A 10,226-nucleotide genomic window follows, 5' to 3' on the forward strand; every position below is an offset into this window, starting at 1 on the left:
CTGGCGTTGAACGCCAGTCAGATGCTTGTTTCTGGCGTTCAGCGCCAGCTTTCCTCAGTGTGCATTTCTGGCGTCTGAACGCCAGGATGCTGCTTATTTTGGGGGTTCAACGCCAGATCCATGCTCTGTTCTGGCGTTGAACGCCAGCCATATACTCCTTACTGGAGTTTAAATGCCAGTGAACTCCTCCTCCAGGGTGTGCTGTTTTTAATGCTATTTTTGATTTTTCTTCAATTTTTTTAGTTGTTTTTGTGACTCCACATGATCATGAACCTATGAAGACATATAACTAATAAAAAATATAATTAAATAAAAATTGGGTTGCCTCCCAACAAGCGCTTTTTTAATGTCAATAGCTTGACAGTAGGCTCTCATGGAGCCTCACAGATGTTCAGAGCATTGTTGAGACTCCCCAACACCAAACTTAGAGTTTGGATATGGGAGTTCAACACCAAACTTAGAGTTTGGCTGAGGCCTCCTAACACCAAACTTAGAGTTTGACTGTGGGGGCTCTGGTTGACTCTGTTTTGAGAGAAGCTTACTGTGCCTCTTTTCCATGTTTACAGAAGGATGACCTTGAGTTTTAAACACAAGGGAGTCCTCATTCAATTGAAGGACTAGTTCACCTCTGTCAACATCAATCACAGCTCTTGCTGTGGCTAGGAAGGGTCTTCCAAGGATGATGGATTCATCCTCTTCCTTCCCAGTGTCTAGGATTATGAAATCAGCAGGGATGTAAAGGCCTTCAACCTTTACTAGTACGTCCTCTACTTGTCCATAAGCCTCTTTTCTTGAATTGTCTGCCATCTCTAATGAGATTCTGGTAGCTTGTACCTCAAAGATTCCCAGTTTCTCTATTACAGAGAGTGGCATGAGGTTTATTCCTGACCCAAGGTCACATAGAGCCTTCTCAAAGATCATGGTACCTATGGTACAAGGTATTAGGAACTTTCCAGGATCCTGTTTCTTCTGAGGCAATCTCAGTTGATCCAATGCATTTAGTTCATTGGTGAACAGGGGAGGTTCATCTCCCCAAGTCTCATTACCAAATAAATTGGCATTCAGCTTCATGATAGCACCAAGGAACTTGGCAACTTGCTCTTCAGTAACATCCTCATTCTCTTCAGAAGAAGAATACTCATCAGAGCTCATGAAGGGCGTAAGGAGGTTCAATGCAATCTCTATGGTCTCTAGATGAGCCTCAGAGTCCTTTGGTTCCTCAGAGGGAAACTCCTTATTGATCACTGGACGTCCCAGGAGGTCTTCCTCCTTGGGATTCACGTCCTCCCCTTCCTCTTTGGATTCGACCATGATGGTTATATCAATGGCCTTGCACTATCCTTTTGAATTTTCTTCTGTATTGCTTGGGAGAGTACTAGGAGGGGTTTCAGTGATCTTTTTACTCCGCTGGCCCATTTGTACCTCCAAATTTCTAATTGAGGACCTTGTTTCATTCATGAAACTTACTGTGGCCTTGGACAGATCAGAGACTAAGCTTGCTAAATTAGAGGTATTTTGTTCAGAGTTCTCTGTCTGTTGCTGAGTGGATGATGGAAAAGGTTTACTATTGTTAAACCTATTTCTTCCACCATTATTAAAGCCTTGTTGAGGCTTTTGTTGATCCTTCCATGAGAGATTTGGGTGATTTCTCCATGAGGGATTATAGGTGTTTCCATATGGTTCACCCATGTAATTCACCTCTGCTATTGCAGGGTTTTCAGGATCATAAGCTTCTTCTTCAGAAGATGCCTCTTGAGTACTATTGGATGCAGCTTGCATTCCATTCAGACTCTGAGAAATCATATTGACTTGCTGAGTCAATATTTTGTTCTGAGCCAATATGGCATTCAGAGTATCAATTTCAATAACTCCCTTCTTCTGAGGCGTCCCATTACTTACAGGATTCCTCTCAGAAGTGTACATAAACTGGTTGTTAGCAACCATGTCAATAAGTTCTTGAGCTTCTGCAGGCATTTTCTTTAGGTGAATGGATCCACCTGCATAAGTGTCCAATGACATTTTAGCTAATTCAGATAGACCATCATAGAATATATCCAAGATGGTCCATTCTTAAAGCATGTCAGAAGGACACTTTTTGGTCAGTCCCTTGTATCTCTCCCAAGCTTCATAGAGGGATTCACCTTCTTTCTGTTTGAAGGTTTGAACATCCACTCTAAGCTTACTCAGCTTTTGAGGAGGAAAGAACTTGGCTAAGAAAGCCTTGACCAGCTTATCCCAAGAGTTCAGGCTATCCTTGGGTTGAGAATCCAACCACAGTCTAGCTCTGTCTCTTACAGCAAAAAGGAAAATCATGAGCCTGTAGACTTCAGGATCTACTCCATTAGTCTTAACAGTATCACAGATCTGCAAAAATTCAGTTAACAACTGAAAAGGATCTTCAGATGGAAGTCCATGGAACTTGCAGTTTTGCTGCATTAGAGAAACTAATTGAGGTTTTAGCTCAAAGTTGTTTGCTCCAATGGTAGGGATGGAGATGTTTCTTCCATGTAAATTGGAATTAGGTGCAGTGAAGTCACCAAGCATCCTCCTTGCATTATTATTATTTTTGGCTGCCATCTCCTCTTCCTGTTCGAAAATTTCTGTAAGGTTATCTCTGGATTGTTGTATTTTAGCTTCTCTTAGTTTCCTCTTCAGAGTCCTTTCAGGTTCTAGATCTGCTTCAACAAGAATGTTCTTGTCCTTGCTCCTGCTCATATGAAAAAGAGGGAACAGAAAAATAATAATAATAGGGATCCTTTTTGCCCCAGTATAGAGGTTCCCTTATGTGAGTAGAAGAAGAAAAGAATGTAATGTAAAGAAGGGAAGAAGAGAAAATTCGAACACAGATGGAAGAGGGGGTTCGAATTTGGGTGAGATGAAGTGTTAGTAGATGAATAAATAAATAGAAGGAGATGAGAGAGAAAGAGAATTTTCAAAAATAAAATTTTGAAAAGGGCTTAGTTATTTTCGAAAATTAGGAATGAAATCAAATTAAAATTAAAAATTGAAACAATTAGTTAATTAAAAAGAATTTTTGAAAAAGAGGGAGATATTTTCGAAAATTAGAGAGAGAGAGTTAGTTAGGTAGTTTTGAAAAAGATAAGAAACAAACAAAAAGTTAGTTAGTTAGTTGAAACAAATTTTGAAAATCAATTTTTTGAAAAGATAAGAAGATAAGAAGTTAGAAAAGATATTTTAAAATCAAATTTTTGAAAGAGATAAGATTTTTAAAAAAAAGATTTGATAGAAAGATATGATTAGAATTAGTTTTGAAAAAGATTTGATTTTTAAAATCACAATTAATGACTTGATTCACAAGAAATCACAAGATATGATTCTAGAACTTAAAGTTTAAATCAAAACATTAATTGTTGATAATATTTTCGAAAATTATGAGATAAAATTAAGAAAAATATTTTTGAAAAATATTTTTATAATTTTTGAAAATAAATAAGAAAAATAAAAAAGATTTGATTTTTGAAAAAGATTTTTGAAAAAAGATAGGATTTTTAAATTGAAAATTTGATTTGACTCATAAGAAACAACTAATTTTTAAAAAGTTTTGAAAAAGTCAACCCAAATTTTCGAAAATTTATGAGTGAACAAAGGAAAGATATTTTTTTATTTTTGAATTTTTAATGATGAGAGAGAAAAAAAACATGAAAATGATGCAATGCATGAAAATTTTGGATCAAAACAATGAATGCATGCAAGAATTCTATCAATGTCAAGATGAACACCAAGAACACTTTGAAGATCATGATGAACATCAAGAACATATTTTTGAAAAATTTTCAATGCAAAGAAAACATGCAAGACACCAAACTTAGAAATCTTTCATGTTCAGATACTATGAATGCAAAAATGCACATGAAAAACAAGAAAAGACACAAAACAAGAAAATATAAAGATCAAACAAGAAGACTGGCCAAGAACAACTTGAAGATCATGAAGAACACTATGAATGCATGAATTTTCGAAAAATGCAAAGAATTTTTAGAAAAAAATGCAATTGACACCAAACTTAAAAATTGACTCAAGACTCAAACAAGAAACACAAAATATTTTTGATTTTTATGATTTTATAATTTTTTTGTATTTTTCGAAAATTATTTGTGAAAAAGAAAAATAAGGATTCCAAAATTTTTAATATGAACTCCAGGAATCTTGCACTCTTAGTCTAAAGCTCCAATCTGAGGGTTAGACATGGCTTAATAGTCAGTCAAGCTTTAGCATGTAAATCAAGTGGATCAGGAACAGCAGCAGGTGGATTAGCAACAACTAGCTTGCTCTTGATAATGTTGGGTTGGAAGCCCAAGTCCAAATAAATTTAGACATGGCTTTACAGCCAGTCAGGTTTCAACATGCTTCATGAAACACTAGAATTCATTCTTAAAAAAATTTAGAATAATTTTCGAAAACAGATGAGAAATTTTTGAAAGATTTTTTTGAGAAATTTTTGAAAATAAAACAAAAAGAAAATTACCTAATCTGAGCAACAAGATGAACCGTCAGTTGTCCAAACTCGAACTATCCCCGACAACAGCGCCAAAACCTTGATACATGCAAAATTGTTACTTAGATTAGGTTGTAAAATTTGTTGTTCGTTCTCTCCTTGGCAATGGCGCCAAAAACTGGTGCGCAATACCATGGTCTAAGCATAACTTCACAACTTCGCACAACTAACCAGCAAGTACACTGGGTCGTCCAAGTAATAAAACCTTACGTGAGTAAGAGTCGATCCCACGGAGATTGTCGGCTTGAAGCAAGCTATGGTCACCTTGTAAATCTCAGTCAGGCGGATATCAAATAGTTATGGAGTTTTCAAATATTAATAATAAATAAATAGAAAATAAATATAGAAACACTTATGTAATTCATTGGTGAAAATTTCAGATAAGCGTATATAGATGCTTTCGTTCTTCTGAACTTCTGCTTTCCTGCTGTCTTCATCCAATCAGTCTTACTCCTTTCCATGGCTGGCTTTATGTAAGGGCATCACCGTTGTCAATGGCTACATCCCATCCTCTTGTGAAAAAGGTCCAAATGCTCTGTCACAGCACGGCTAATCATCTGAGGTTCTCGATCATACTGGAATAGGATTCACCCTCCTTTTGCGTCTGTCACTACGCCCAACACTCGCGAGTTTGAAGCTCGTCACAGTCATTCAATCCCTGAATCCTACTCGGAATACCACAGACAAGGTTTAGACTTTCCGGATTCTCATGAATGCCGCCATCAATCTAGCTTATACCACGAAGATTCTGATTAAGAGATCCAAGAGATACTCATTCAATCTAAGGTGGAACGGAAGTGGTTGTCAGGTACGCGTTCGTGGGGGAATGATGATGATTGACATGTTCATCACATTCATATTGAAGTGCGAATGAATATCTTAGAAGCGGAATAAGTTGAATTGAATAGAAAAACAGTAGTACTTTGCATTAATTCATGAGGAACAGCAGAGCTCCACACCTTAATCTATGGAGTGTAGAAACTCTACCATTAAAAATACATAAGTAAAAGGTTCAGGCATGGCCGAATGGCCAGCCCCCAAACGTGATCAATATGATCCGAAGATGAACTAAAAATCAAAAGATGTCTAATACAATAGTAAGAAGTTCTATTTATACTAAACTAGCTACTAGGGTTTACAGAAGTAAGTAATTGAAGCATAAATCCACTTCCGGGGCCCACTTGGTGTGTGCTTGGGCTGAGCTTGAATGTTACACGTGCAGAGGCTCTTTCTGGAGTTGAACGCCAGGTTGTAACGTGTTTCTGGCGTTCAACTCTGGTTCGTGACGTGTTTCTGGCGTTTAACTCCAGACTGCAGCGTAGAACTGGTGTTCAACGCCCTTTGGTGTCATCTAAACTCGGCCAACGTATGGACTATTATATATTTTTGGAAAGCCCTGGATGTCTACTTTCCAACGCAATTGGAAGCGCGCTATGTTGAGTTTTGTAGCTCCAGAAAATCCATTTTGAGTGCAGGGAGGTCTGAATCCAACAGCATCAGCAGTCCTTCTTCAACCTCTGAATCTGATTTTTGCTCAAGTCCCTCAATTTTAGCCAGAAAATACCTGAAATCACAGAAAAACACACAAACTCATAGTAAAGTCCAGAAATGTGAATTTAACATAAAAACTAATGAAAACATCCCTAAAAGTAACTAGATTCTACTAAAAACATACTAAAAACAATGCCAAAAAGCGTATAAATTATCCGCTCATCAGGCGTGCATTTTCTTCCATCATTGGAAAGTTGAACGCCAGCCTTACATTTTCCGCAATGAAATCTAAGTATTTCCCTTGAACCATGGTGAGCCAATGCTTTGGATTCGGGTTCACACTTTGATCATGGTTCCTAGTGATCCATGCGTTTGCATAGAACTCTTGAACCATTAAGATCCCGACTTGTTGAATGGGGTTGGTGAGAACTTCCCAACGTCTTCTTTGGATCTCAAGTCGGATCTCTGGATACTCATTCTTTTTGAGCTTGAAAGGAACCTCAGAGATCAATTTCTTCTTGGCCACAACTTCATAGAAGTGGTCTTGATAGACCTTTGAGATGAATCTCTCCATCTCCCATGACTCAGAGGTGGAAGCAAATTGCTTTCCCTTTCCTCTTTCTAGAGGTTTCTCTGGCCTTAGGTGCCATAAATGGTTATGGAAAAACAAAAAGCTATGCTTTTACCACACCAAACTTAAAATGTTTGCTCGTCCCCGAGCAAAAGAAGAAAGAAAGTAGTAGAAGAAGAAGAAAATGGAGGAGATAGGGGAAGAAGATGTATTCGGCCAAGGAGAAGAAGAGAGGGTTGTGTTGTGTGAAAATGAAGAAGGAGTGAGGGGTTTATATAGGAGTGAGGGGGGGTGTAGGGTTCGGCCATTAGGGTTGGGTTTGGGAGGGAAATTAGTTTGAATTTTGAAGGTAGGTGGGGTTTATGGGGAAGAGAGGATGGATGTGAGTGGTGAAGAGGTGATGGGAAAGAGTGATTGACATGATTGGTGAAGGGTATTTGGGGAAGAGAGTTATGAAAAGGTGTGAAGAGGAGAGAAGAAAAAGTGGGGATCTTGTGGGGTCCACAGATCAAGTGGGGTCAAGGACTTAACATCCCTGCTCCAATTAGGCGTGTAAAACGCCCTTGCTGTGCAATCCTGGCGTTTAATGCCAGACTGCTGCCTGTTTCTGGCATTAAACGCCCAAATGTAGCTTGTTTCTGGCATTTAACGCTAGACAGATGCTTGTTTCTGGCGTTAAACGCCAGCTTGGTGCCTGTTTCTGGCGTTAAACGCCAGTCAGATGCTTGTTTCTGGCGTTTAAATGCCAGACTGCTCTCCTCCAGGGTGTGCTGTTTTCAATGCTATTTTTCATTCTGTTTTTGATTTTTCAGTAGTTTTTGTGACTTCACATGATCATCAAACTAATAAAACATGAAATAACAAAAAGAAAATAAAATAGATATGATTAAATAACATTGGGTTGCCTCCCAACAAGCGCTTCTTTAATGTTAATAGCTTAACAGTGAGCTCTCATGGAGCCTCACAGATAATCAGAGCAAGGTTGGAACCTCCCAACACCAAACTTAGAGTTTGAATGTGGGGGTTCAACACCAAACTTAGTGTTTGGTTGTGGCCTCCCAACACCAAACTTAGAGTTTGACTGTGGGGGCTTTAGTTGACTCTGCAGTGAGAGAAGCTTTTCATGCTTCCTCTCCATGGTTACAGAAGGAGATCCTTGAGTTTTAAACACAAGGTTGTCCTAATTCAGTTGAAGGACGAACTCTCCTCTGTCCACATCAATCACAGCTCTTGCTGTGGCTAGGAAAGGTCTTCCAAAGATGATATATTCATCCTCTTCCTTCCCAGTGTCTAGGATTATGAAATCAGCAGGGATGTAAAGGCCTTCAACCTTTACTAACACTTCCTCTACTAGTCCATAAGCCTGTTTTCTTGAGTTGTCTGCCATCTCTAAAGAGATTCTGGCAGGTTGCATCTCAAAGATCCCAAGTTTTTCCACTACAGAGAGTGGTATTAAGTTTATTCCTAACCCCAGGTCACACAGAGCCTTCTCAAAGGTCATGGTGCCTATGGTACAGGGTATTAAGAATTTTCCTGGATCCTGTTTCTTTTGAGGTAATTTCTGCCTATCCAATGCATTTAGTTCATTAATGAGCAAGGGAGGTTCATCTTCCCAAGTCTCATTACCAAATAATTTGGCATTCAGCTTCATGATTGCACCAAGGTATTTAGCAACTTGCTCTTCAGTAATGTCTTCATCCTCTTCAGAGGAAGAATACTCATCAGAGCTCATGAAGGGCAGAAGGAGGTTCAATGGAATCTCTATGGTCTCTAGATGAGCCTCAGATTCCTTTGGTTCCCCAAAAGGATACTCCTTATTGGTCACTGAACGTCCCAGGATGTCTTCTTCACTAGGATTCATGTTCTCCTCCTTCTCTTTGGGTTCGGCCACATCATGTAAGGCTATGGCCTTGCACTCTCTTTTTGGATTTTCTTCTGTATTGCTTGGGAGAGTACTTGGAGGGATTTCAGTGACTCTTTTACTCAGTTGGCCCACTTGTGCCTCCAAATTTCTAAAGGAGGACTTTGTTTCATTCATGAAACTTACAGTGACCTTAGATAGATCAGAGCATATATTTGCTAAGCTAGATGGATTCTGCTCAGAATTTTCTGTCTGTTGCTGAGTGGATGATGGAAAAGGCTTGCTATTGCTAAACCTGTTTCTTCCACCATTATTAAAGCCTTGTTGAGGCTTTTATTGATCCTTCCATGAGAAATTTGGATGATTTCTCCATGAGAGATTATAGGTGTTTCCATAGGGTTCACCCATGTAATTCACCTCTACTATTGCAGGGTTCTCAGGATCATAAGCTTCTTCTTCAGAAGATGCCTCTTTAGTACTGTTGGATGATTCCTTCAATCCATTCAGACTCTGAGAGATCATATTGACTTGCTGAGTCAACATTTTATCCTGAGCCAATATGGCATTCAGAGTATCAATTTCAAGAACTCCCTTCCTCTGAGGCGTCCCATTACTCACAGGATTCCTTTCAGAAGTGTACATGAACTGGTTATTTGCAACCATGTCAATGAGTTCCTGAGCTTCTGCATGCATTTTCTTTAGGTGAATGGATCCACCTGCAGAATGGTCCAATGACATCTTTGATAATTCAGACAGACCATCATAGAATATATCCAGGATGGTCCATTCTGAAAGCATGACAGAAGGACACTTTTTGGTCAGTTCTTTGTATCTCTCCCAAGCTTCATAAAGGGATTCACCTTCTTTTTGTCTGAAGGTTTGAACATCCACTCTAAGCTTACTAAGCTTTTGAGGAGGAAAGAACTTGGCTAAGAAAGCCGTGACCAGCTTATCCCAAGAGTTCAGGCTATCCTTAGGTTGAGAGTCCAACCATATTCTAGCTCTGTCTCTTACAGCAAACGGGAAAAGCATAAGCCTGTAGACCTCGGGATCAACCCCATTGGTCTTAACAGTATCACAGATCTGAAAGAATTCAGTTAAGAATTGAAAAGGATCTTCGGGTGGAAGTCCATGAAACTTGCAGTTCAGTTGCATCAGAGAAACTAATTGAGGTTTCAGCTCAAAATTGTTTGCTCCAATGGCAGGGATTGAGATGCTTCTTCCATGTAAATTGGAATTTGGTGCAGTAAAGTCACCAAGCATCTTCCTTGCATTGTTATTATTTTCGGCCATGCCTCCTTCTTTTTCGAAAATTTCTGTCAGATTTTCTCCAGAGAGTTGTGCTTTAGCTTCCCTTAGCTTCCTCTTCAGAGTCCTTTCAGGTTCAGGATCAGCCTCAACAAGAATGTTCTTATCCTTGTTTCTGCTCATATGAAAAAGAAGAAAACAGAAAAGAAAATATGGAATCCTCTATGTCACAGTATAGAGATTCCTTTATGTGAGTAAAAGAAGATATGAATAGAAGAAGGAGAATTCAAACACAAGGGTGAGGAGTAGGTTCGAATTCTTGGGTGAAAAAGGGATGTTAGTAGATGAATAAATAAATAGAAGGAGGTGAGGGAGAAGAATTTTCGAAAATTAGATAAAATAAAATAAAAGTATTTTTGTTTTTAAATTACAATTATAATTAAAATTCGAAAATAAAAAAATTAAATTAAATTAAAAGTTAAAACAATTAGTTAATTAAAAAGGAATTTTGAAAAAGAGGAAGGTGATTTTCGAAAATT

General features: G+C 38.5%; 2 non-coding genes across 2 annotated transcripts; both read left to right on the plus strand.

The window, feature by feature from the left end:
- Positions 1-2,073: 2,073 nt before the first annotated feature.
- LOC148581104 (small nucleolar RNA R71) lies at positions 2,074-2,181 on the plus strand. Its single transcript, XR_015896249.1, has one exon. It is a non-coding gene; the product is annotated as a small nucleolar RNA R71 (small nucleolar RNA).
- Positions 2,182-9,231: 7,050 nt separating this feature from the next.
- LOC148581105 (small nucleolar RNA R71) lies at positions 9,232-9,339 on the plus strand. Its single transcript, XR_015895501.1, has one exon. It is a non-coding gene; the product is annotated as a small nucleolar RNA R71 (small nucleolar RNA).
- The last annotated feature ends 887 nt before the right edge of the window (positions 9,340-10,226 follow it).

The sequence above is a fragment of the Arachis ipaensis genome, chromosome B10 (assembly GCF_059453495.1).
Source record: "Arachis ipaensis isolate K30076 ecotype BB chromosome B10, ASM5945349v1, whole genome shotgun sequence".
Taxonomy (NCBI): domain Eukaryota; kingdom Viridiplantae; phylum Streptophyta; class Magnoliopsida; order Fabales; family Fabaceae; genus Arachis; species Arachis ipaensis.